Here is a 27,843-nt window from a genome sequence, read left to right as displayed (position 1 = left end):
GCAAGGGAAGAGGGCCCAGTAATGCTCCTAGATTCTGGAAATCGTCAGCAGTGGGGGAGGGGAAGGAAGATTGGGGACTCAGGTTACAGAGGCCAAGCCTGGGCGATAGTGAAGCCAGGTGGGGTACAGGGCCCTTGGGCACCCCCACCGCCTCCACCCTCAGCGAGGGGTGGCTCAGAGGGCAGACTATAAAGAGCAGGAGGGCTCTGAGGAGGGGTGGGCAGCCAGCAGCCCCTCCACACCTCCCTCACTGCAGATCCTTAGTATTTGTCAGGGAGGCACCATCCACAAAACAGAGTCCACTGCGTGTCCTCGAGCCCCGGAGAGCCCGGAGCTGAATGCCCTTGACACAGGCGCACACGCCCGCCCCAGCCCCACTCCCCCAGCCTCATGGCATCAGTAGGCTGTTCTGGGAAACCCTCCTGAAAGGCGTTCTTCTGACTCAGATGACACTTGACCCGGAAGGTGAATTAAAGCCATTACATTTATATTCGATTTGAATTTAATTTTTTAATGCTTCTTTCTCCCACCAAAGGACCCCCCTTTCTCTCAGGATGACCTCAAGACTGACTGATGTGACCTCTTGTTTTTGCACTGGCTTACTTGATTTTACTGGTTTTTCTTTGGTTCAACTGTCTGCACTTGACTGGTCTATGACCATCCCGATAGAAATGTTGGAGTTTTCTGATTTTTTTCACAAAGGGGCCACGTCTAGCATGGGGCCAGCTCCAACCCCATCTGGGCTCTGGAGTGGAGCCTATGTCAGGGGCTGGTCATAGTTCTTTCCAAGAAGCTCATTCACTTCGTCCCCTGTGCACCCTGTGTTAGAGGGTCTCCATGGGGGCCCGTAGATCTCAGAGGCCCCAGAGGTGTTTAAGTGGAAATGAGATTCATGGGGGCCATGGTTCTGTAGTTATGGAGACTGACCCATTCCATAGTGCTCAGTGATGCTGGCGATTTCACTGTTACCCAACAACACATACTTATCACGATCCTGCATTGTCGGGCCTTGTTCTAGGCATGGGGGCAACAAATGCAGCTGGGTTCCTGCCCTCGTGGATCTTATATTCTAATGTGGGAAGTAGGCATTCACAGATAGGTATATACTAAAGTATATAAAGGCAGGAGGAGAAGGGGACGACAGAGGATGAGATGGGTGGATGGCATCACCGACTCGATGGACATGAGTTTGAGCAAGCTCCAGGAGTTGGTGATGGACAGGGAAGCCTGGCATGCTGCAGTCCATGGGTTTGCAAAGAGTCGGACACGACTGAGCGACTGAACAGCAATATACTACAGTGCCAGGCAGTGGGAAATTTAGTACAGAAAAGTAAAGCTGAGTGAGGAGGTGGGAAGTGGCTGGAAGTCCAGGGACAGCACTGGTTCAGAGACGGAGTCAGGAGAGACTCTTTGAGCAAAGACCAGAGAGAGGGCCAGACACAAGTACCCCTGGGGGGCAGAGTCCCTGGAGGAAGGAAGGGCAGGGGAGAGGTCGGGGAGGGGCAGACCTGCCTGACATTCTCAACACAGGGGGAGGCTCTAAAGCTTGGAAGAGAGGAGGCAGAGGGTGAAAGAGGCTGGAGGCAGTAAGGCAGCAGCCAGTGGCCAGTCACAGGCCTCACCGGCCACAGGCAAGGGCTTCCAGCTCCCAGCCAAGCTAATATGTGCCCGAGGCCTTGCACAAGGCTGGCACACGATAGACAACGAGCAGAGGGTGATACCAGTGACAACAAGCACATATGCTTGGCAAATGTTCCCTCTCTTCTTATTTGCATGTAGGCTGGGAGTCGGCAGGGATACCAGGGGTGAGACATCCTGCCAGGACTCTCTTCAATACTTGTGCAAACTTGGGACATCCCTGGTGGCCCAGTGGTTAGAACTTTAAGCTGCCAAAGTAGGGGGCTCAGGTTCAATCCCTGTTTGGGGAACTAAGATCTCACACGCTGCATGGTGTGGCCAAAAACTTAGAATAATAAAAAAACAAATAAAAAGAAAGCACTTAAAAAAAAAACAGTTGTACAAGCTCTGCTTGGGGCACTTTCCCATCTGTGTTCTCATCTTGCCTTTAGGGCAACCCTGTGTGGTCAGTGAGCAGGGTGTTGTGATGCCACTTACTCTCGTTACTTAACTTTCATAAGTCTCAGTTTCATTACCTGTAAAATGGGGAGAATACCCACTCCCACAGAAGCGCCTTGTGGACTGGATGAGATAAAATGGGAGGGGAAGGCATAGGGAAACTCTAATCAAATCTAAACTGAAATAATCTCCATTTCACAGATGATGAAACTGACGCTTGAGCTCAAGTGCCCACGGTTGCTTCTGTTTCTACTCACCTTCCATGAATAGATGCATTTTGATCCAGATGTCTGAGTTAGTGGCTACAAGTAGACAAGCCTGGTATTCAGTGATAATACCAAATTCCTGTCTTCCTCTGAGATCATAAGCTGAGACGTAGTGGAGTGAGTTTGCCAATAGTTATAAGTCAGTGATTCTCTAAGTATCAGAAAGCTAGAGAAAAGCTTCATGGGCCTTTGCCTAGAGAGTGCGTATAGACTTCACCGCAGGCCCAGCATCTGCACAGGTCTTCTCTGCCTCTTCTAAAGACACTCTCAGGAAAGGGTCTGGAACTCACCTGAAACATCAGTAGCATGTATGAGCACGTGCCCTGGGAAAATACGTGCTTCACAGAAATGAAAGAATGGATTAGGACTCTAAAAATATGTACTGAACAACCACAAACGGTTAAAAACTATTTTTAAAAGGTATCTTTTGATAGGAATTAGAAAAGTGGTTGTCTCCGGGACAGGTGGAAATAGACCAATAAAGGACATGAGGGAAGCTTTGGGAGTTAATGAAATGTTCTACATTTTGTTAGAGGTGGTAGTTATTACACATCTAAGTGTAACTGTTGAAACTCATCAAACTGTACAACTAAAGTCTATATATGTAATATATATAACCCTTCCTCAATAAAAAAAGAGTATTTAAAAAAAGGATACTTTTTCCCATAGCAACAAAAATGTAAAGAATGAATAAATTTAACTGAAGATATGTGAAATTTTAACGGAGAACAGTATAAAACAATATTAAGAGCAGTGGAAGAAATTAAATAGAGATGCTAAGCTCACAGATTGTTGTTGTATAGTCACTAAGTTGTATATGATTCTTTGCAACCCCATGGACTCTAGTCCACCAGGCTCCTCTGTCCATGGGATTCTCCAGGCAAGAATACTGGAGTGGGTTGCCATTTCCTCCTCCAGCGGATCTTCCTGACCCAGGGATTGAACCTGAGCCTCCTGCATTGGCAGGGAGATTCTTTACTCCTGAATTCCCAGGGAAGCCCAAGCTCATGGATAGGATGATCCAATATTATAAAGATGTCAATTCTGTCTAATTAATTTATGAGTTGAATGTAATCAAAACCCTGGCTTGATATACTATCACTACAATGTGTACGCAGAGCAAAGGGCCAAGATAAGGCAAGACAATTTTGAAGAACAGTTTGCCCTATCGCATCTCAAGAACTATTGAAAAGTTATGGTGAGTGGGACAGGGTGGCATTGAGACCTAGTGACAGCATCAGGAAAGAGATGGGTCGGTAACACCAGGCAGTCCATACTGTCCTGAGGTTTGGCTGGGAGCCTGCACTCGGGCAGGGCTGTGTCCTTCAAACACCTTAGTTCCTCCCTGAGCCCCACCTGCCACTGAACAAGTGAGCACTAACACGAACACTGAGTGAGCAGGCCAGCGTTTCAGACATTGGCTCTTCAAGTCAACTGACGCCTTCATCTTGTCTTCCTGCATCTTTGGCTCCCTGGGGGGTCAGGTGTCCACAGACCAGGCAGCCAATGAAGCATCCACTGTTCTGGCTCTGGTTTTCCCCCAGTTCTGCCAAGGATCCCTTGTCTGACCGTGGGCAGGTCACTTAACCTCTCTGTTTCTCCATCTACCCTCCTGTATCCACCCACATCACAGAGTTATGGGTGGGGAGGGCTGTTGATGTGCTGGTGGACAGAAAAGCTCCTGCCTGAGTGTAAAGCCCTCTTCGACCATGGGAGGGCGTGGCCAAGAATCAAAGCCTTGACTTAAGGATTTAGTTTTTTGAAGGAGAATTTGAGGCCATCAGCTAATAGGCAGCATAATTCTCTAGGGGCAGAGAGGACAAGAGGCTCTGGCAGGGCCTCTTGAAATTATACCAGAGGGATCTACCCATCAAAAGTCTAGTCAAGCTCTACTGAGTGAAGTAAATCAGACAGAGAAGGAGAAATATAGTATGATATCCCTTATATGCGGAATCTAAAAAAAGATGATGATACAAATAAACTTATATACAAAACAGAAACAGACTCACAGACTTAGAGAGTGAATTTATGGTTGCAGGGGGAAGGATAGGGGAAAGCAATAGGGAGTTTAGGATCAACATGTACACCATGATATATTTCAAATGGATAGCCAGCAAGATCTTACTGTATAGCACAGGGAACTCTTAGTATTATATGGCAGCCTGGATGGGAGGAGAGTTTGGGGGAGAATGGATACATGTATACCTATGGCTGAGTCCCTTTGCTGCCTGCCTGAAACTATCACAACATTGTTAATCGGCTATACCCCAATACAAAATAAAAAGTTAACAGCAACAACAACATAGTCTAGTCATGCTCAATGCATGACTGCTTGGGGTTGAACAAAACTCAACATTGCCATTACTGGTGGGGGATTGATTGTTTAGCAGGGTTGGACCCAGTCAGATGAGACCAGCTTCTGCCTTATTATCCAAGACAAAACTTATTATTTAATGTTACTTGTTGTCACACACACACACACACATACACACACACACACACACATGCATATGCATGTATTAGTCATTTATAAGTGTTTGATTTTTTAAACGTTGTAATCAAATTATGAGACTTTGTACTTCTCTTTTTTGTCTCTCTTGTGTGAGTGTATATGTATGTGTGTCTTGTGTAGAAGGCCTTTTCTGTCTGTATCATCTGTATGTTACATTTTCTCCTAAAGTATTTATAGCATTATAAAATGCTATTTTAGATCTTATTTTTTTGTATTGTTCTTCAAGAATACACAGAAGAACAATACAAAAAAGATCTTAATGACCCAGATAACTACAATGGCATGATCTCTCACTTAGGACCAGACAACCTGGAGTGTGAAGTCAACTGGGCCTTAAGAAGCATCACTATGAACAAAGCTGGTGGAGGTGACAGAATTCCAGCTGAGCTATTTCAAATCCTAAAAGATGATGCTGTGAAAGTGTTGCACTCAATATGCCAGCAGATTTGGAAAACTCAGCAGTGGCCATAGGACTGGAAAAGATCAGTTTTCATTCCAGTACCAAAGAAGGTACTGTCATTCCAATGACAAAGAATGTTTGAACTACTGCACAATTGCGCTCATTTCACATATGTCATGCTCAAAATCCTCCAAGATAGGCCTTAACAGTATGTGATCTGAGAACTTCCAGATGTCCAAGCTGGATTTAGAAAAGGCAGAGGAGATCAAATTGCCAACATCCATTGGATCATAGAAAAAGCAAGAGAATTCCAGAAAAACACCTACTTTTGCCTCAACAACTACACTCAAGACTATGACTGTGTCGATCACAACAAACTGTGGAAAATTCTTAAAGAGATGGGAATACTAGACCACCTTACCTGCCTCCTAAGAAATCTGTATGCAGGTCATGAAGCAACAGTTAGAACCAGACATGAAACAATGGATTAGTTCAAAATTGGGAAAGAAGTGAGTCAAGGCTGTATATTGTCACCCTGCTTATTTAACTTATAAGCAGAGCACATCATGCGAAATTCCAGGCTGGATGAAGCACAAGCTGGAATCTAGATTGCCGGGAGAAATATCAATAATCTCAGAGATGCAGATGACACCACCCTTATGGTGGAAAATGAAGAGGAACTAAAGAATTTCTTAATGAAAGTGAGAGGAGAGTGAAAAAACTGGCTTAAAACTCAACATTCAAAAAACTAAGATCATGGCATCCAGTCCCATTACTTCATGGCAAATAGATGGGGAAACAATGGAAACAGTGACAGGCTTAATTTTCTTGGGCTCCAAAATCACTGCAGATGGTGACTACAGCCATGAAATTAAAAGACGCTTGCTCCTTGGAAGAAAAGCTAAGACAAACCCAGACAGCATATTAAAAAAAAGAGACATTACTTTTCAAGCAAAGGTCCATCTAGTCAAAGCTATGGTTTTTCCAGTAGTCATGTATGGATGTCAGAGTTGGACCACAAAGAAGGCTGAGCACTGAAGGATTGATACTTTCAAACTGTGGTATTGGAGAAGACTCTTGAGAGTCCCTTGAACTGCAAGATCAAACCAGTCAATCCTAAAGGAAATCAACTCTGAATATTCACTGGAAGGACTGTTGCTGAAGCTCCAATACTTTGGCCACCTGATACAAAGAGCCAACTCACTGGAAAAGGCCCTGATGTTGGGAAAGATTGAAGGCGGAAGGAGAAGGGGACGACAGAGGATGAGATGATTGGATGACATCACTGACTCAACAGACATGAGTTTGAGCAAACTCCAGGAGATAGTGAAGGACAGGGAAGCCTGGCATGATGCAGTCCATGGGGTCTCAAAGAGTTGAACACAAAGCAAACAACAAAAATGATTTTGGTCTTTAATTCAGCTCCCATTTATGTTTGTGATCGATACGAGATAGGGTTACAACTTTTTTTCTCCCTATTGGATAACCAACTGTCCCCACACCAAATTATTTTTCCCTACTTACTGACTTGAAATATTTTTAGCAAACATTAAATTCCCATAAGTACATGAGTTTGTTTCTAGACTTTCTACTCTGTCTTCTTGATCCAATTGTCTTTTCCTGAACTAATAAAATAAAAGCCTTTTCTTTTATATTTTAAAATGTCTTTGTGGGTCACTGTCCTTTCTTTAAATTGACTCTGCTATTACCAAGCATTCATGTTTTCACAAGACTCAGAATAAACATCATGATACAGAATTTTGAAACAAGCATCCCCAAACTGAGTACCCCATGTGTTTTTTCCCCATAATAGATTACACTTTTTTTCTTTTTTTCCCTAATAGCAGTGCTTCTGCTAAGAGCCATTTTAAAACTGCTGTTCGGGGAGTGTCTTGCCCATTGGCTTCCACAGCCTGTGAAAATGTTCCTTCAATACTATTCATTTTTACAAACAAAACAAAAACATGTTGCTACTCCGCTTAAGAATCAGGCCCTTCTCCAAGTGGGGCCAGAAGGCCTGGAGCCTGGGGACCGCACTGGGGGGCGGGGTGGGGGTGATAACCCAGGTGCTGCTGATACAGGCCCACAGCAGGGGGAAGGTGGGGGGCTCAGAGGAGGGTGGATCGGAAAGATGAACTCAGCTGAAGACAGACTGGATGCGGGAATGTGCTCCTTACGCCACGTCTGCCACTTCCCGCTCCATCGCTCATCCATCCCCCATCTTTCTAGAACGTAAGTCTAATTACATCACATGCCTGCCTCCTGGGGTTCCAGCCCCTATGTGTTCTGGCCCCAGCTCAGTGTCCTGGGACCTTTGTCTCACTGCCGAATCAGGCCATGCGGTCCCTGCCCTCCGGGACAGTATTTGCACTGCCTCTCCACCAGGTATGTCTTCCTCAGTGTAGTTATTAGCCTGCTTGGGCTGCCCCAACAAAGAGCCCAGACTGGGTGGGGAAACCCCTGACTTATTTTCTCACAGCTCTTGAGGCTGGAAATCCAAGATCAAGGTGCTGGCGGGGTTAGTATCTTCTGGGGCCTCTCCCCGTGACTGCATACATCCGTCTTCTCCCAGGGTCTTCACAGGATCATCCCACTGCGTGGGTCTGTGTCCTAATCTCTTCCTTCTATTAGGACACCAGGTGCACTGGACACGCACGTGTGCTCAGTCGCTTTAGTTGTGTCCGACTCTTTGCGACCCTATGAACTGTAGCCCATCAGGCTCCTCTGTCCATGGGATTCTCCAGGCAAGAACACTGGAGTGGATTGCCATGCCCTCCTCCAGGGGATCTTCCCAACCCAGGGATCAAACCTGAGTCTCCTGCATTACAGGTGGATTCTTAACTGCTGAACCACCAGGTAAGAGGCATTGCATGAGGGCCTACCCAATGACTTCATTTTAATTTAATTCCCTCTTTAAAGGCCTTATCGCCAAATAAAGGCACATTCTGAGATACTGGGGGTGCATGCGAGCATGCTCAGTCACTCAGCCGTGTCCAACTCTTTGAGACCCCATGGATTGTACAACCCACCAGGCTCTCCTGTCCATGGATTTTTTCTGGCCAGAATACTGGAGTAGGTTGCTATTTCCTCTTCCAGGGGATCGTCTCGACCCAGGGATCGAACCCTCATCTCCTGCATCTCCTGCTTTGACAGGCGGATTTTTTACCACTGAGCCACCTGGGAAGCCCCTTACTAGGGGTGATGATGTCAATATATGAAATTACACTTTAGCCCATAACATGTAGTAGAATCCTACTTAGACTTGAGGCCCTTTTCATCATGTCGACACTTCCCAGCTCATCCCCTCAATTCCAGCTGGCTCTTTCCCGGGGACAAAATGAACACCTCCCTTTTCTGTTCAGCTGTGGGGTGACTCCTATCCTTCTTGCAACATCTATCACAAGGCCCTGTAATGAGCTGTTCCTGGGCCTGTGTTCCCTACTATTTGTGAGCTACTTACACAATCCGGTCCTCTTCCGCTGCTGGCTTCTGTCTGATATTAAACATGTGATCTCCCCTCTTTGGGTCTCAGATCTTCTGTATAAATGAGAAAAACAAGGCTCAGACTTGGCAAGGCTCTCATCAGTGCCTGCTCTCTGCATCAGAACACCTGGCATAGGGTGAAGACTATGGCGGTGTTTGCTATTCCCTGATCTTTGTCCAAAGTGGGGCATGTGAGTGCTACAGAGACGCAAAATCACACACAGCTGGACTGAGATTGGTGGGAAGAGAAAGGACAGGTGGTGTGTGTCAGAGAGATGGGCCTTATTCCGGAAGAGGTGGCGCAGTCATCATTAGAAAAGGAGCAGCCTGAGGCTGGCCTCTCCACGGTGCCACGTTCACAGGTAAGACAGAGGACAGTGGACTTCAGCTGCTGAGACCCCTTTTCTGTGGGAAGAAGAGTGGCATGATTGGCCTAGGAAGCCGGCGGCAGTGACGCTAAGCCCAGCCTACCCTATGATGCTGCTCCACTTCCTGCCCTGCCAACCAATCCCTGCACAATGTGCCACCTTGGGGTCCTGCCTCCTCTCCTGGTGGCACTGAGGTCATCAAATAGAACCTGCAGCACATTCTGCGGACTCCAGATTGCTGCCTTTAGGAAAACCTCAAGTCCAGTTTACTTGAGCAAGGGGACTTCCCTGGCCATTCCGTGGTTAAGACTCCAAGTTTCCAATGCAGGGGGCACAGGTTTGAGCCCTGGTCAAAGAGCTAGGATCCCACATGCTACATGATTCAGCCTAAAAAAAAAAAAAAAAAAAATTCACTTGAGTGAGAAGCATGAATGTATGCAGCCATCTAAATGAGAGGAACAGATGGTGAAGACTCCGGAAGAATAGTCCCTTCCTTTCTCCAGACTAACTTCACTCCTCAGAGTGGACAGCTCCTACTAGTCCTCATTACCCTTCCTTCTCCTGGAGGCAGACTTTCCTTCATTCAGCGACCACTGCGCCACATCCACCCACCTGTGTGGTTCTGGTGGAGCTGCCCATCAGGGTTCCCCATCCCCTTGACCACAGCGATAAGCAGGTGACGCGAACTGGGCCAATCAGACTTCCTCCCCGAAGTTATTCAGGTTGGAGTCAAGGCGAGAGGCTCAATTCCATAACCTTAATGATGGTAATGATAACACCAGCAGGATTAACAATTAACACTCTAAGATGCCAGCACTGTGTTGCACCGTCTCCTTTAATTCATATGAAGTAGATGATATGATTGGGGCTTCCCTGGTAGCTCAGCTCGTAAGGAATCCGCCTGCAATGCAGGAGTCCCTGGCTTGATTCCTGGGTTGGGGAGATCCCCTGGAGAAGGGATAGGCTACCCACTCTAGAATTCTTGGGCTTCTCTGTGGCTCAGATGGTAAAGGCTCTGCCTGCAATGCAGGAGACCTGGGTTTCGGTCCCTGGGTCGGGAAGATCCCCTGGAGAAGGGCACGGCAACCCGCTCCAGTATTCTTGCCTGGAGAATCCCATGGACAGAGGGGCCTGGAGGGCTACAGTCCATGGGATCGGACCTCAAAGAGTCAGACACAACTGAGCAACTAAGCACAGCACAGATTCTATGATTATCCCATTTTTCTGAGAAGGAATCTGAGACTCGGAAAGTTACATAATTTGCCAAAATAAATGGCGAAGTAAGGATTCACGCCCCAGTCTGACTCCAGAAACAGCATTCTCCGGTCCCTCCCCTTCCAGCTTCTCTGACAGTGAAACTGTGAACACGTGGCCTGCAGAGGTTAGCAGCCATGTTCCCATGAGAGCCAGCCTGCAGAGAGAAGCATGTATGAAAGATGGCAATAACAGCTTGGCAATATTTGAGTTCTGAGTTCTGCTCCCTTGGCCTCTTTCCCTCATCTTTTGTTTCAACTTCACGAGGCAATAAATGATCTGTTTCCCTGTGATGGTCCAAAATGAGTCTCTTGCTTGCCCTCTGCCTTGTGATCCCAGTTCCCTTCATCTACCTTTCTATCATTGCAAAACTTCTCCCTTTTATCTTCTACTTCTCTGTTCCCTGACCCCTTTCATGAGTATACTAATAGTTCTGAAGCAGTACTAATAGTACTCTGCCTAAAATAAACATTTCCTCTAGCCTGCTAAGTCTTGAACAGTTTCATCTTTCCCTTTCCCTCCATATCGTCCTGGAAAGAGCCATCACACATGTATCTTTATAGATTTGTTTCTTCTCCCTTAGCACCAGGCTCCTGCCCTTACCTTCTCGTGGAGTCCACTCAAGACCAAATGCAATGGCATTTTCTCAGTCTTCATCCTCTTTAACCTCCGTGGAACATTTGGCCCCATTGAGTCCCTCCTCCTTGAATTCCTCTTGCCATGGCTTCCTTTACATTCCTTGATATTTTCCCTGCCTCCTCAACACCCCCTTCTTCTCTTTCCTTCTTTGCATTCCCTAAGAGAATAAACTTCCCAAGGTTTGGATCTTCACTCACATTGGCATTGCCATGTTCTTTCCTGCGCTAAAATTAAATACAAAATAGAGATTGGACTTGAAAATTCCCTGAGCAGACAAAACCATTTAAGCCGTATAAGTAAATTCTGAGCTTCCCAGGGCGCACTAGTGGTAAAGAATTCACCTGCCAATGCAGGAGACACAAGTTTGATCCCTGAGTCGAGAAGATCCCTTGGAGGAGGGCACAGCAACCCACTCCAGTATTCTCGCCTGAAGAATGCAGGCTGGCTACAGTCCACAGGGTCACAAAGAGTCAGACACGGCTGAAGCGACTTAGCACAGCATAGCACACAGCAAGTAAATTTTACTTTAGTTTATTCTACAAAACAAGGAAATCTTGGGCCACTTCTTATAAATGCCTGATGATTACAAAAGAAAATTTCATCTTCCTTAAAATATGAGATAATCACTTTTAACCCATCCCCTGACATCTGGAAACCCTCATTGTAATAACCAATTACTGTAAAGATTAAACAACTTCCCACTTTCCCTTTATAAGCCATCCTGTAGGGTCATACCACTGAGTTTCATAACAGTCTTTGAATTTAAAAGCTCCTGGTCCACGAACTGCTCTTATATGCATAACAAACTCTTACCAAAAACTGTTTTTGATTTGGTGGGTTTAATTTTGCTATTTCTGGATTTTTGTTGACAGTTTCTGGTATCAGAAAAAAAAAGTGAAAGTTAGTCACACAGTCGTGTTTGACTCTTTGCAATCCCAAGGACTGTAGCCTGCCAGGCTCCTCTCCATGGGATTCTCCAGGCAAGAGTACTGGAGTGGGTTGCCATTTCCTTCTCCAGGGGATCTTCCCAACCCAGGGACTGAACCCAGGTCTCCTGCATTGCAGGCAGATTCTTTACCAACTGAGCCAATAGGGAAGCCAGAGGTGTGCTCCAAAGAAGTCCCTACCCTAACCCTAGCAATTCTGAGGTTTGTGAGTAAACCGGGTGCTATTATCCTTTGAACCCTTTGAGCTCACTGATTTTTTCAACAACCATGGAGTTCATGGACAGGTCGCTCCTGGATCTGAGCTCTGCTCCCTTTTTGCATTTTGAGCTCTCTGACTTAATTGTGCATGCCTCTATTTTGTTTGTTGAAGCTCTTAAGTTACCCTAACCTGTTCCAAAGAAGGTTTGGGGTTAATTCGATTTCCCATGTTTTGGAACAGCTATTGGGAAAAAAAGGGCCCTCATAGATAAGTGATCTAAAGGCAAAGATGGGTTCTACCTAAGGTTCTTTCTCCACCTGGGAAACTCCTGCTTCCTATGTATATACACTCTATAAACCAGGATCTTGTGCCTTTTCAGAAAATATGCATGTGTCCTCATTTGCACTGGAAAGTAAAGGTTACTGAGATTTGAAATTTATAATCAGTATGTAAAACTAAAACTGCTAGAAAAAAGGATGAAGGGAAGTGGATGTGAGAGTTGGATCATGAAAAAGGCTGAGTGCCGAAGGACTGGTGCTTTCTAACTGTGGTGCTGGAGAAGACTCTTGAGAGTTCCTTGGACTGCAAGGAGATCAAACCAGTCAATCCTAAGGGAAACCAACCCTGAACGTTCATTAGAAGGACAGATGCTGAAGCTGAAGCTCCAATACTTTGGCCACCTGATTTGAAGAGCTGATTTATTGGAAAAGACCCTGATGCTGGAAAAGATTGAAGGCAAAAGGAGAAGGGGACGACTATGTAATTTTATGTATCTGCCTTTAAAATATTTTAATTATCTCTTTGGTTGAATGAAGTTGGTTAAATGAGTATTGTTTTACAGTGACTTATGTTCCTATTTATCAAGTGCTTTTGCCATTTTTGATAAACTGTCCAAAATCAAGTTGTAAATGAAGTCTTTTTACTTCGAAGTCACTTTGGGATTTTTCAGAGGGCCCTAGAAGGTCTACAAAGGTCTGTCTAGTCAAGGTTATGGTTTTTCCAGTAGTCACGTATGGATGTGAGAGTTAGACTATAAAGAAAGCTGAGCGCCAAAGAATTGATGCTTTTGAACTGCGGTGTTGGAGAAGACTCTTGAGAGTCCCTTGGACTGCAAGGAGATCCAACCAGTCCATCCTAAAGGAGATCAGTCCTGAGTGTTCTTTGGAAGGACTGATGTTCAAGCTGAAACTCCAATACTTTGGCCACCTCATGCGAAGAGCTGACTCATTGGAAAAGACACTAATGTTGGGAAAGACTGAAGGCAGGAAAAGAAGGGGACAACAGAGGATGAGATGGTTGGATGGCATCACAGACTCAATGGACATGAGTTTGAGTAAACTCTAGGAGTTGTTGATGGACAGGGAGGCCTGGCATGCTGCAGTCCATGGGATCGCAAAGAGTCAGACACGACTGAGCAACTGAACTGAACTGAACTAGAAGGTCTGAAAAGATGTGCTCTCTCTACTTTTGAAAAGAGAAATGTTAATTTATTTAAGCTTATTTGAAATATTAAATTGCATGAAAAATATTATCAAATAAAAAGTGATGTTAAAAAAAAAAAAGTAAATTCCCTGGTGGTCCGGGGCTTGGGATCCAGAGCTCTCACTGCTGTGGGCCTGGGCTATATCCTTGGCTGGGAACCAAGATCCCACAAGCCATGTGGCATGGCTGAAGAAAAAGTAATATTCAGACTTCTTAGATTATATTTACACGGGCATATAAGTGGTTCAAAAATTACATGAAATTTCCAACATTCTGCTTTATCCTGGTATAAATAATCCTGTTATCAATCATAATTCCAGCTATTATCTTGAAATACTGTGTGTCACACAATCAAATTTACTTGTCAATTGCATAATTTTTTAAAATAAATTCTCACTAGATCTTTAACCAGGGCTATTTTTAATCTTGTGTCATTCACAGACAGTTATTGTTTTACTCTTGATTCTTTCACATTTATAGTCAACTATAGGCAAAAGTGCTTTATCTTCAAAGAGATTCATGGAAATGACCCTAACAGGCATTCTAGAATACAGATTTCTCATAATTCTAAAATCACAACACTAAACTGGGTAAATATTTCTGAAAATTCTAATGCAAGACTGATTGATTCATAAAACTGCTAACCCAAAGTCAAGCAAGATGAAAATGATAATAATTTTGATGACATAATTTAAAACATTGCTGGTTCTTTCATGTTTCATTGTCAAGAATTAAAGAACCTCTTTTTCTTCTCTTTTTTAGGCTATCTATAACTTACTGCAATTTGGTACAGTATACTTTCGTAAACAAAAGTTGAAAAATTTATATTTTTCACCCTGCCTGATTCCCTCCAGAATTCAGAAGCTCTTATCAAATATGCTCATTTTTCAGGACAACATGTGTGTTTATGTAAGTCCAAAAAGAATCTATTTTCCTTGTAACAGGACAAAATTGTACAAGCCTTTAGCTGCCTTCTTATCCTCAACAGATTTTTATTTATTTTTTATTTTATTATTAAATTGTTTATTCTCCTGCAAGGCTATTGCTTCACTGTATAAAAATAGCACCAGCAAACATAGTATATTGCAAAATTAAGATAGTAATATTCTTCGTTGGACACTGTACAACTAACAAACTTTTCTCCACTGGCAGTTATTTCTAGTGGGAAGATCCTTTTGACCCAAATCCAAGGATAGCTGTAAGCAAGTTACAATGTCATATAAGGTTTAAGATAACCATGTTATCCTTGAATTACATAATTTCTTAATTAGTTTTACCAGAGATAATTTCAGGAATTCTGAATTACTGGAGCCTAGCCTAAAAATCACAGGATGCTGTGGAAAAGATGCACAGTGTTTATCTTAAGTCATTAGGAAGTTAAGGGGTATTTTGTTCAGGAAACATTGTTACAAGTAGTTTCTTTTGCTAAAGTTGCTTTTTAAATATCTATCCACCACTAATTTAAGACAACTATGCTAGATTAAGTTGTTTCAAAGTAGTTTATTTAGGGGTTCCATTTTCACTCCTCAATAGATTTAATGTATTTCTCATATGCTTCTTCACTCATTAGTTCATCTAGTTCTGAAGGGTTACTGAATGTCATCTTGATCAGCCAACCATCTTCATAACAAGATTTGTTGACAAGTCCTGGATTTTCTGCTAGAGCTTTATTAATTTCAGTTACTTCTCCTGATAGAGGAGAATACAGTTCACTAGCAGCTTTCACACTTTCCAAAGCACCAAACTCCTCTTGTTTGTTCAACTTTGTCCCAACTGCAGGCAGACTACAGTAAACAACATCTCCCAAAGCTTCCTGTGCAAAATTGCTGATTCCCACTGTTCCAACACCATTTTCTGCCGTTACCCATTCATGTTTTTCTGTGAATTTCCGCACCGACAGCAGAGCAGGGCCGGTTCGCAGCGCCCGGACGGCACCCGCCCGCAGTAACCAGGGCCGCGACGAGCAGGGCGCGCTGGATGCCGAGATGGCGCGCAGGCTGCCGACCGCGGCCCGCACGCTCCGCACCGCTCGCAGCGCCATGTTCACACGGGTGCAGAGGGTCTCCGCGCGGCACCTAGAACACCCCGGCCGGCGGGGGCGGGGCAGGGCGGGACGGCCCCGGGCCGGAGTGAGCCGGAGCGAGCTGGCTGGACCGGGGCGCGGGGGCTGGGCCCCGGGAGGGGCTATCCTCAACAGATTTTTAAAGGTCTAATATGAGATTCCTTATTACCAGACAATTTTAGGGAATTAAGATTTTCTGTATGGAACCATTAAAACCCCTTGGCTATTAACAAAGCTTTGACTAGGGCGTCATTTGAGAATATACATAGAATTACTATTCTTTCTACAATTGTATAAATAATCAAGCCAAGTTTAATAAGGTTAGACTTATTTTACAAACATATTAATTTCACTGTAATTACCTTTGATAAAAATGGGGTGACTATTAAAAAAGCTGGTGTTTTAGCAGAAAACTATAGTGTACTTGTTATCAGATTCTAGTCCTGTTGGTTGTCTTTGATATTTTGTCATCTACCTGTAAACCTCAGAGAAACCACGACAATGGGTCATGTATGCACAATCTTATGCTTGTTGTTGTGTGGGCCACTCAAGAGAGTTCACCAGAACACCCAATGACATCATCAAAGACAATCAAACTACAACCCAGGAAAATTCATCAGATTGAAACTATCATCTTCATTGAATTATTTAAAGATTATCATAACTCAAATCTAGAAATTTTCTCAACTGCTGCTTTCCAAACTCAGAATCTACATTTATAATTTGCTCAAACTATTAACCTTTGTTTTTCTTTTGTTTCCATAGAAATGCTTCTTATTAAATTACCTGATTGTTTACTTCATGTAAAGGGCTAATTTAGATGGAAGCTGACTTGTAACTCTCTCCTGAAATAAACTTCCTCATGCTCATCCTGTCCCAAGTAATTGTGAGGACTTGTGACTGCTCACACATCATGTGTTCCTATGTAAATAACTCAGAAAAAAAAAAAGGAAACCCAATTATACATTATCAAAAGGAAATGTCAATTGACTTTTATGGAGAAGGAAATGGCAACCCACTCCAGTACTCTTGCCTGGAAAATCCCACAGATGAAGGAGCCTGGTAGGCTACAGTCCATGGGGTCACAAAGAGTTGGACATGACTGAGTGACTTCACTCACTTTAGAAAAATCTGAATCAGATTATAACTTTTCAATTTACTCAGTTGGTTCAATCTTGACTCTTGGGAATCTCTGCTCTGGGGAACTTTTCAGTCCTTGGCTATTATTTCCTTATAGTCATCATATGAACCTCTCTAGTGCATTGTGTTCTCTCAAGAATTTTAAACACATTTTGCAGCCACTTACATCCCAAATGGAATCCCTCAGGATCAGACAACTGGAAGAACTCAATGATCTGACCTCTGTGTCTGTGAAAGCTATGCAGCAGTGACTCATGACCATCTGCCCTGAAGACTCAAGTAACACAAACAGTGACTGGGTGATTCTTCCTCCTGGCTCCGTTAACAACGGTTAAGTGAAAGTAATGCTACACTCATTGTTCATACTCTTAGCCTACTGAAAGAATGACTGAAGGAGGGAATTGTTCAAATTAAATACACAACGGAGATTGAACTTGAAAATTTCCCAACCAGACACAATCACTTAACCCACATGAGTGAAACTTAATTTTGTTTATTCAGCATAACAAGTGAAACTTAACTTGGGCCACTTCTTGTAAATGTCTGATAATCATAAAGAAAACTTAAGCCAGCTTTTCAAAAATGATAGGAGATAATCACTGTTAACCAATCCCATGCCGTCTGGAAACCCTCTTGGTAATAACAAGTCATTGTAAAAATTAAACAGCTTACTCACTTTCACTTTATTAGCCATCCTATAATGTCTTACCCTGAACTCTGTTTACGTCTCTGAATTTAAAAGCTTTTATAAACACAGTAAATTCTTACTAACTATTTCTTGGGGGCTTCTCTGGTGGCTCAGTGGTTAAAAAATCCACCTGCCAATGCAGGAGATACGAGTTCAATCCTTGAATCGAGAAGATCCTCTGGAGGAGGAAATGGCAACCCATTCCAATACTCTTCCCTGGGAAATCCCATGGACAGAGGAGCCTAGCAGGGTATCATCCATAAGATTGAAAGATCGGACACGACTTAGCAACTAAGCCGCCACTACCACCACCACTGTTTATTGATTTGGTGTGTTTAATTTAGTCATTTCTGGATTTTTGACACCTGTCAATCCCATTTGTCTCCTTGCTTGCACATCCCCACTATGACCCTCAAATCATTATCTCTGTCCCTGACCCTTCCCCTTCCAGCCTCTTTGGCCCACAGATAGCATCATCTGTGTGCTCCATCAGCACTTAGATTCAATACATCCCCCAAATACCTGGATGGTCTTTCATAAAAAGATAACATTGGACCCATCCCTCATGCCATACATCAGAATAAATTCCAAATGGATTACAAATTTATATTTAAAATGTGAACTCATATAAGTATTAGAATACTGACTAAATCTGCAAAGTTGAAAACATACACCACTTAGTAGGAGAAATCTATAATAACCTTCAGACAGATTCTGGCTAAACTATTAAACTTAGAAAAGAAAAAATATATTTCACATTCAGGACAGAAAGAAATTCATTTACAAAGACAAAAATAGGTCAGGTCTCGGATGTCTTTCCAGCAGCAGTTGGTGCCAACACAAAGAAATGTCTACAAGGAAAAAGAATATGATCCAAGTGTATTCTACTCAGCCCAGGTGGAGCTTAAGTATAAAGGCAAGAGCTCACATTTTCAGACACGAAAAGACTCAGAAAATACAGCATCTATGAGCCATTTTGAGAAATCTACTTGATGGTGAAATCTCATTCACTGAAGGATGAATTGAAATAAAATGCCCTGTTATTCTGAAGTCATAGACATGGGTCAGGTGGGGAGCACAGAATCCACTTAGATACAGGAACACTGCTAAACCTCTGAGATAATTATGGCTTCAGAATGCAGAAGCAATTGTTGTAACTGTGATAAAACTGACAAAGTTAAAATAATGAAAGTATAAAAATTGGAAGGAAGGAGAGACCTGGTGGAAGGATATTGTTGCTCATTCCATAAGTCTTGTCTGATTCTGTGACCCCATAGACTGCAGCCCGCCAGGCTATTTGTTAATCCCTTACCTTTCCTAGCGAGTCATCAACCAATCCTGTCTGTGTGGAAACTGCTGCTAAGTCACTTCAGTCGTGTCCAACTCTGTGCGACCCCACAGACGGCAGCCCACCAGGCTCCTCCATCCATGGGATTTTCCAGGCAAGAGTACTGGAGTGGGGTGCCATTGCCTTCTCCAATGTGGAAACTAGCGTTTCTTAAAAGCCTGCAATGACTTCAATTTCTTAAAATTCCTTACCCTTAGTGGCATCTTTTAGGAACATATTTCCCTTGTAGGGAAGAAAAAATTATCTGAAGTAGTCCAGCTAAGCATTTGTTTCTATTAAATTCATTTAAAATTGAATGCAGTATTTATTTTTTGAAATACATCACATATGGAATCATCCTTACACAATTGTTTTCATCTCCCTACCTTTGTCTCTGTCTTTGTCTTCATCTAGGTCCTTCTTTCTATATACACACAGAGAACTATCTGGAACGAAGTCAACCAAATGTTATCAATTTCTCTTTTTAATATTTATTGGAGTATAGTTGCTTTACAATGTTGTGTTATCTTCTGTATAGCAAAGTGAATCAGCTATACATATAAATGAAAGTGAAAGTTGCCCAGTCGTGTCTGATTCTTTGTGACCACATGGGCTATAGCCTGTCAGGCTCCTCTGTCATGGAATTCTCTAGGCAAGAATACTGGAGTGGGTAGCCTGTTCCTCTCCAGGGGAACTTCCCAACCCAGGAATTGAACCGGGGTCTCCTGCATTATAGGCGATTCTTTACCAGCTGAGCCACCAGGGAAGCCCATATATATACATATATCCCCTCTTTTTTGGATTTCCTTCACATTTAGATCATCACAGAGCATTGAGTAGAGTTCTCTGTGCTATACGTAGGTTCTCAGTTACCTATTTTATACCTAGTAGTGTATATATATCAATTTCAACCTCCCAGTTCATCCCACCCCCTTTTGTCCCCCTTGGTGTCTATATGTTTTTCTCTACATCTGTGTCTCTTTTTCTGCTTTGTAAATAGGTTCAGCTGTACTATTTTTCTATATTCCACATGTATGCATTAATATATGATATTTGTTTTTATCTTTCTGAATTACTTCATTCTGTATGACAATCTGTAGGTCCATTTGTCTCTGCAAATGGCACAATTTCTTTCCTTTAATTACTGAGTAATATTCCATTGTATATATGTGTCACATCTTCTTTATTCATTCCTCTGTTGATGGACAATTCGGTTGCTTCTGTGTCCCGGCTATTATAAATAGTGCTTCAATAAACACTGGGGTGCAAGTATCTTTTGAAATTATGGTTTTCTCTGTATATGCCCAGGAATGGATTATTGCTGGGTCATATGGTGGCTCTATTTGTAGTTTTTTAAGGAACCTCCATACTGTTCTCCCTAGTGGTTGTACCAATTTGCATTCCCACCAGCACTGTAAGAGGGTTCCCTTTTCCCCACACCCTCTCCAGCATTTATTGTTTGTAGGTTTTTTTAATGGTGGCCATTCTGATGGGTGGGAGGTGGTACCTCATGGTAGTTTTGATTTGCATTTCTCTAATAATCAGTGATGATGAGCATCCTTTCATGCCTCTTGGCCATCTGTATGTCTTCTTTGGAGAAATGTCTGTTTAGGTCTTCTACCCATTCTTTTGACTGCATTGTTTGTTTTTTGATATTGAGCTGCGTGAGCTGTTTTGTATGTTTTTGAGATTAATCCCTTGTCAGTTGCTTCATTTACAAATATTTTTTCGCATTCTAAAGGTTCTCTTCATCTTGTTTATGGTTTCCTTTGCCATGCAAAAACTTTTAATTTCATCATCAGTTATTTTTAGATAAGTATTCCTAGGTGGTGTTCACCAGTAGTAAAGAAGCTGCCTGCTAATGCAGGAGACACAAGAGGCATGGGTTAGATATCTGGGTAGGAAAGATCTCCTGGAGAAGGAAATGGCAACCAACTCCAGTATTCTTGCCTGGAAAAGTCCATGGACAGAGGAGCCTGGTGGGCTACAGTCTATCGGGTCACAAAGAGTCAGACAAGACCAAGCAACTGAGCACACATGAACATTTGTTTCTTCCTTATATTTTCCTGTATTTTTATATTTTTAATAATAAGCAGGTGTGGATTATATTAAAATATGACATACCTAAAGAAAATAAAGGATTGAACAAAGAAATACCAAACAGAGACATTCAAAAAGAAAGCAGATAGATACAGATACTAACATCAGACAAAGTAGAATTTAAATGAAATCAAAAGTATTCGAGTTATGAGAAACGTTATATGTGGTAAAAGGTACAGTGTGAAGACAAACAACCAACTATAAGTTGATATTCCCAATAGTATAGTTGCAAGATACATAAAACAAAAACTACCAGAATATGCTGCTGCTGCTAAGTCACTACAGTTGTGTCCAACTCTGTGCGACCCCGTAGATGGCAGCCCACCAGGCTCCGCCGTCCCTGGGATTCTCCAGGCAAGAACACTGGAGTGGGTTACCATTTCCTTCTCCAATGCATGAAAGCGAAAAGTAAAAGTGAAGTCGCTCAGTCGTGTCTGACCCTTAGTGACCCCATGGACTGCAGCCTACCAGGCTCCTCTGTCCATGGGATTTTCCAGGCAAGAGTACTGGAGTGGGGTGCCATTGCCTTTTCTGACCAGAATATGAGGACTTAATTTAAATCACACATGCACACTATATATATATATTGAAATCCTTGAATACACTTCTTCTGAATTTGACAGATCTAGTAAAACAGAAATAAATTACATAATCTGAATATTACAATCAACAAGCTGAATCTGGTATATACACGGACTTCAGTGTCCTACTAATAAACAATAAGCATTATTTTATTTGGCTCTTGGAATCTTTTTAAAAGTTGATCATGCATTTGACTCCAAAGAAAACCAATCAATGAAATGTAAAAAGTGGAAATTTACAAGACAAATTTCCTGAGCATAGGGCAATAAAATTAGAAATACAAGATAAAAGCACATCTTCAAAAGTCTTAAGTACTTAGAATTAAGAAGCACTCTTCCTGAACAGAGTTTCCCTGGTAGCTCAACTGGTAAAGAATCCACCTGCAATGCAGGAGACCCCAGTTCGATTCCTGGGTCGGAAAGATCACCTGGAGAAGGGATAGGCCACCCACTCTAGTATTCTTGCCTGGGCAATCCCATGGACAGAGGAGCCTGGCGGGCTACGGTCCACGGGGTCTCAAAAAGTCAGACACGACTGAGTGACTAAGCACACACACACACTTCCTGAATAGAAGAATTCAAACTTTAAATTGTCTAGAAAACAAAGGAAAGAAGAAATACATGGATGAATGAATAAATACTTGAAAGAACTAGGAAGAAAGGAAGGAGAAAAAGAGAAAAGAAGGGGGGAAGAGAAGAACTCCCAAAACTAAATATGTTTGGTTATTTAAAAGAGCCATCAGTTTAATGCCAATTAATAAAATCACACCAGGAGACAGGAGGTCTAGATTCTAGTATCATCCTGGCAAGTCCCTTCTTCCTCCGAACCTCAGGCTTCTAAATCCAAACTCGTGGATTCAACACTGTGATCTCTAGGGTTTCTCCTGCTCTGTTCCATTTGGCTCATAAATATGTTTACATACTGGGACATTTGACATGAAAATCCAATTTCTGCCTTAAAAAAAAAAGCAGAACCAGAGGACTCGCTGACACCCTGGCTCTGGCTTGAGGCCACCCCTTTAGAAGGGGGCCACTTGATCCACCAGATCCCCAGGATCAGCCTTCCCCTATCGCTTCGGGATTTTCAGCCCCAGCGCAGAAGGAAGAGCTGCAGAGTATCAGCTGTCACCCTCTCCAGAGAAATCTTGAGACTCACATGCTTTTTCCTCTTTATTCTCCCCCTTAGAGTGAATATTGGGCCCAGCGGAAAGAAAAACCTAAAAGTGATTTTCAAAAGTAAATTCACATCTTCATTCTTTGTAAAAATTTCCATTCAGACACGGTTTAAATAAAGCCTGTTTCCAAGAAAACAGGATGAAAAGCTAGAGAAACTCTCCCCGCCCCCAGATGTACAAGTTCTGGTTACAGGCACCCACCTTCTCCTTGCTGGTCTGAGTCACCAGTGGGAAACACTATCTGGAAGGGGACTTCGTGATTTGACTGAGCTGCATGTGTAAAACTTTCTGGAAAAAAAAAAGAAGGGGAGAGGAGTGGAAGGTATAGACAAATGCTCCAAAAAAAGATACTGAAAATTCACATAAGCAACTATGTGTGGTCTTGTCAAAGCAGCCTCATCCAGAAAGCCTCTTCCGGATTCAAAGCGGGTTGTTCCTCAGTATTTAAATGCCTTACTTTTCCTCTCTCCTCTAGGTAGGCCAAAATTTCCTTGGCATTCCCAACTACCAAGGCCTCCTTTCCATGTGGCTATGCCCCAGGCATCCAGTTCAGCCAGGGACCTGGTAGGGGACCCAAGGACCTGGGGCTATGGTCACAGAGGTGTGTGAAGATGGATGGGAGCAAGCTGATCTCTCAGACTTGATAAGTGAGAAAAGATAACCCCAAATCCCACCATCCAAAAAACTACCGTGACCATCTTCCTAAAACTTTCTGTCAGTCCGTATATTGTAGAGGTAGAACTGTACACTTTCTGCAATCATCTGTCTCCAGAATGCACTTTTAGATAAAGGATCTTGTTGTCTTCCACTCAGCAATATCTGGTGACTGCTACTGCTAAGTCGCTTCAGTCGTGTCCGACCCTGTGCGACCCCATAGATGGCAGCCCACCAGGCTCCGCCGTCCCTGGGATTCTCCAGGCAAGAATACTGGAGTGGGTTGCCATTTCCATCTCCAGTGCATGAAAGGGAAAAGTGAAAGTGAAGTTGCTCAGTCGTGTCCGACTCTTAGCGACCCCATGGACTGCAGCCTACCAGGCTTCTCCGTCCATGGGAGTTTCCAGGCAAGAGTACTGGAGTGGGGTGCCATTGCCTTCTCCGATGTCTCAATAAAAAGAATATGTAGATAAAGATCTGCCTGAACGGTGGCCTGGAACACAGGCACAATTTAAATAATTGTCTTCCTGTTAAGGCGTATCCGTTTACAATCCTAGGCCTTGCCAGGTGGCTCAGTGGTAAAGAATCTGCCGTCCAGTGCAGGAGATGCAGGAGACATGAGCTCAAGCCCTGGGTGGGGAAGATCCCCTGGAGAAGGGAATGGCGACCCACTCCAGTATCCTTGCCTGGAGAATGCCATGGACAGAGGGGACCGGCAGGCCACAGTCCAAAGGATCGCAAAGAGTCAAGCGCACACACACACACACACAGAATCCTAACAACAGGGTATAAAGTTACCCAACTTTTCTAAAGCTTGACCACACTAGGCTTTATTGTTCTGTTTAATCTTTGCCAACCTAAAACTGACAAAATAGACTGTAAAATTGAAGTTGAAATTAGATTTGCCTCTCTCTGATTAATATTAACAGTTAACTATCATTATCTTTTCAAAGTACTAGTCAATTACATCTCTTTCTCCATGATTTACATGATCTTATCCTCTATCAGTTTTTCTAATGGGGTGTTGTGATATTGATTTATAATAAGAAATATAAGGTTTTCCCTGGTGGTCCACTGGTTAAGAATTCACCTTCCAATACAGGGACTAATCTGGTAACTAAGATCCCACATGACCTGGGGCAACTAAACCCATGTGCTGCAACTAGAGAAAGGCTCTTGCTCCCTGGAAGAAAAGCTATAACAAATCTAGACACTATATTAAAAAGCAGAGACATTACTTTGTCAACAAAGTTCCATCTAGTCAAAGCTATGGTTTTTCCAGTAGTCATTTCCAAGTCCGAAGAATCGATGTTTTTGAACTGTGGTGTTGGAGAAGACTCTGGAGGGTCCCTTGAACTGCAAGGAGATCCAACCAGTCAATCCTAAAGGAGATCAGTCCTGAATATTCATTGGAAGGACTGATGCTGAAGCTGAAGCTCCAATACTTTGGCCACCTGATGCAAAGAACTGACATTTGAAAAGCCCCTGATGCTGGGAAAGATTGAAGGCAGGAGAAGAAAGGGACGACAGAAGATAAGATGGTTGGATGGCACCACTGTCTCAATGGACATGAGTTTCAGCAAGCTCTGAGAGTTGGTGATGGACAGGGAAGCCTAGCATGCTGCAGTCCATGGGGTCGCAAAGAGTTGGACACAACTAAGGGACTGAATTGAACTGAACTGATTTAGTGAGTAAATGCTCTTCTGAGTTCTGTAAACTGCTCTAGCAAATTAATTGAGCCCAAGGAAGGAGTCATTGGAGCTTCCAATCTGTATCAACTTGGTTAGAAGGACAAGGAACAACCTGGACTTACGACTTGCCTCTGAAGTGTGTTGGGGGTGGGGTGGAGAGCCTCTTGTAGAACTGAACCTTTAACCTGTGGGGTCTGCCACCATCTCCAGACAGATAGTGTCAGAATCAAGTTAACTTGTAGGATACCCGGCTGCAGTTGAAGAACTGCTTGTGGGTTGTGGGGACCACGTCTGTATACACACATGTTGAAATTGGTGACCAGACCTTCAGTTGGTGTCAGAGAAGTAGAATTTGCTAGAATGGCCTTGACTCATGGAAATATGTGGTTTGGAAAGTGAAAGGATGAAAGGGCAAGGGATGAAGAACTTTTGACTCCTGGGTGGCCACATGGTCACCAGCGGTATGGAGTAGCCACTGTGCTGCAGTTATTCAAAATTCCTAAATGATACTGAAAACGCTGAGTCAGACCCTGATGCCAGGCCAAGCCCAGATTTTGGTCAGTCTGAGTTTTGGCCACTAACTTTGTCCTTTGAGGTAAAAACTGTGTAGGGACAACAGAAAGGACCTCAAAGTCCTAAGATCTCTAAGAAGGTAGTGGGGGGGGCGGGGGAGGGAAAAACCAAAAAACTGTTGAAACCTGGGGGTGTAGGGCTGTTGATGAAAAAAATTAATCACTATATCTAAGAAAGAAGTGGAAATTTTTATTCAGGCCAAACTGAAGTTTATAACCTGGGAGCATCTTCTCAGAAAGCTCCAAGAACTGTTCTGCCTGTTAGAGGTCAAAGCACAGTTACATCAAGTTTTGAGATAGAGGTTTGTACATTAAATGACTACATATCACTGACAATTTACACAATCTAGATCTAAATGTACAAAGTGAGTAGTGGGTCATGAGTCTTCGAAGTCCCTTACAAGATTAAGAAGGAAGATTACCTCCTAGGGAGTTGTGAAGAAGCTTATCTCCTAAGGATGTCTGGTTTAATACAGATGCACAGCACACACTAAAAGGGGAGAGAGAAGGCCCAAATGGGCAAGGACAATTTTATGTTTAAATATTTCTTGTCTTGCCATAAAATAGGAATTTTATTTCATCATTGTGAAAGAGTTGAACCATTGATGATTGGTATCGTTAGCTTCCTAAAGAATTGTTACTGAAATGATTGTGGGAGTAACTCATTTGGGGGCTGTGTCTTTGGTTCTGAATGCTACGGAGGGGAGGAGCACGTTTGGGTTGATTCAGGACCCACGGGGCGCTAGAGAAAACCCAGAGAGTGATATGTGATCCAGACAAACAGAGTTTATCCTCAAGGGAACAGCCAGCCTGTTGGATTGGATAAAAACCACTGTGAGGTCTGTTCATCCTGAAAAGGTAAACTATCTGTCTCCCCCTATGAACACCAAAGTAGGACACGTGAAGCAGCTGATATGCAAGCCTCCTCACACTGGCTTTGTAATGATCGGGATATTCATTCACTGAATATGCCCTTTACCCAGCTGGCCTTGTGTCAGTCGCTCGGTCGTGTCTGACTCCTTGCAACCCTGTGGACTGTAGCCCACCAGGCTCCACTGTTCATGGGATTCTCCAGGCAAGAATACTGGAGTGGGTTGCCATTTGCTCCTCCAGAGGATCTTCCTGACCCAGGGATTGAACCAGCGTCTCCTGTGTCTCCTGCATTGCAGGTGGATTCTTTACTTTCTGAGCCAAAGAATATGCCCTATACCCAGCTCATAGTGGAACCATGTAACTCAGATTAGCACTTGAGCCCATAGTTTTTTAAAATCACACACCTGATTTCAAGACTTAATGAAGCTCAGTTTCTTTTTTAAAAAATATTTTCAGTTCAGTTCAGTCGCTCAGTCGTGTCCAACCCTTTGCGACCCCGTGAATTGCAGCACGCCAGGCCTCTCTGTCCATCACCAACTCCCGGAGTCTACCCAAACCCATGTCCATCGAGTCGGTGATGCCATCCAACCATCTCATCCTCCGTCGTCCCCTTCTCCTCCTGCCCCCAATCCTACCCAGCATTAGGGTCTTTTCCAATGAGTCAACCCTTCGCATGAGGTGGCCAAAGTATTGGAGTTTCAGCTTCAACATCAGACCTTCCAATGAACACCCAGGATTGATCTCTTTTAGGATGGATTGATTGGATCTCCTTGCAGTCCAAGGGACTCTCAAGGGTCTTCTCCAACACCACAGTTCAAAAGTATCAATTCTTCTGCGCTCAGCTTTCTTCACCGTCCAACTCTCACAACCATACATGACCACTGGAAAAACCATAGCCTTGACTAGACGGCCTTTTGTTGGTAAAGTAATGTCTCTGCTTTTCAATATGCTATCTAGGTTGGCCATAACCTTCCTTCCAAGGAGTAAGCGTCTTTTAATTTCATGGCTGCAGTCACCATCAGCAGTGATTCTGGAGCCCCCAAAAATAAAGTCTGACACTGTTTCCACTGTTTCCCCATCTATTTCCCATGAAGTGATGGGACCAGATGCCGTGATCTTAGTTTTCTGAACGTTGAGCTCTAAGCCAACTTTTTCACTCTCCTCTTACTTATTTTTATTTTTTTAACATTTTTAAAAAATTTATTTATTTTTTAATTGAAGGATAATTACTTTACAAAATTGTGTTGGTTTCTGCCAAACACCAACATGAGTCAGCCATAGGTATAAAAAATTTATTTTTAATTGGAGGATATTTGCTTTACAATGTTGTGTTAGTTTCTGCCATACATCAGCA

General features: G+C 43.2%; 1 pseudogene across 1 annotated transcript; it reads right to left on the bottom strand.

Moving 5' to 3' along the window:
* Window positions 1–15,109: 15,109 nt before the first annotated feature.
* Window positions 15,110–15,781, bottom strand: LOC145534318 (glycine cleavage system H protein, mitochondrial pseudogene; annotated as a pseudogene). Its single transcript, XR_014074461.1, has one exon. The product of XR_014074461.1 is annotated as a glycine cleavage system H protein, mitochondrial pseudogene (transcript).
* Window positions 15,782–27,843: the final 12,062 nt, after the last annotated feature.

This window comes from Giraffa tippelskirchi, chromosome 14, assembly GCF_054371585.1.
Source record: "Giraffa tippelskirchi isolate mGirTip1 chromosome 14, T2T-mGirTip1v1.2.pri, whole genome shotgun sequence".
Taxonomy (NCBI): Eukaryota; Metazoa; Chordata; class Mammalia; order Artiodactyla; family Giraffidae; genus Giraffa; species Giraffa tippelskirchi.
This window is presented reverse-complemented; position numbering and strand designations above follow the sequence as displayed.